This window comes from Corvus brachyrhynchos, unplaced genomic scaffold (assembly GCF_000691975.1).
Source record: "Corvus brachyrhynchos isolate BGI_N302 unplaced genomic scaffold, ASM69197v1 scaffold34, whole genome shotgun sequence".
NCBI lineage: Eukaryota > Metazoa > Chordata > Aves > Passeriformes > Corvidae > Corvus > Corvus brachyrhynchos.
Window position 1 is genome coordinate 8,511,061 of NW_008238126.1, and position 256 is coordinate 8,511,316.

At 54.7% G+C, this 256-nt stretch overlaps 1 protein-coding gene across 1 annotated transcript in view; it reads right to left on the reverse strand.

The window, feature by feature from the left end:
- Window positions 1-256, reverse strand: part of DOCK7 (dedicator of cytokinesis 7) — an 86,861-nt gene that overhangs the window by 36,207 nt on the left and 50,398 nt on the right. The gene's annotated exons all lie outside the window — the stretch shown is intronic.

The following is a 256-nucleotide window of genomic DNA, read 5'->3' on the forward strand; positions in this document are numbered from 1 at the left end:
GAATTTTCCTGCTGTGTGCAAGATACCTGCTCTGGACACAAGGAGTAGAGAAATCTGAGCAGCTGAATGCAGAGGAGAGGAGAGCTTGGGACTGGGAAGGAAGAGTAGGGTCAGAGGGTGCAAGGTTTGGGGAGACACAATAGAGCTGGGCACAGGATTCGGCTGCTGGCCATGCAAAAAGTGAGGGGGAGACAAATCCAGAAGGACTCCTGCCCTCAGCCCCCACTCTTGTGGAAGCAGCTCTGCAGGATGGCTC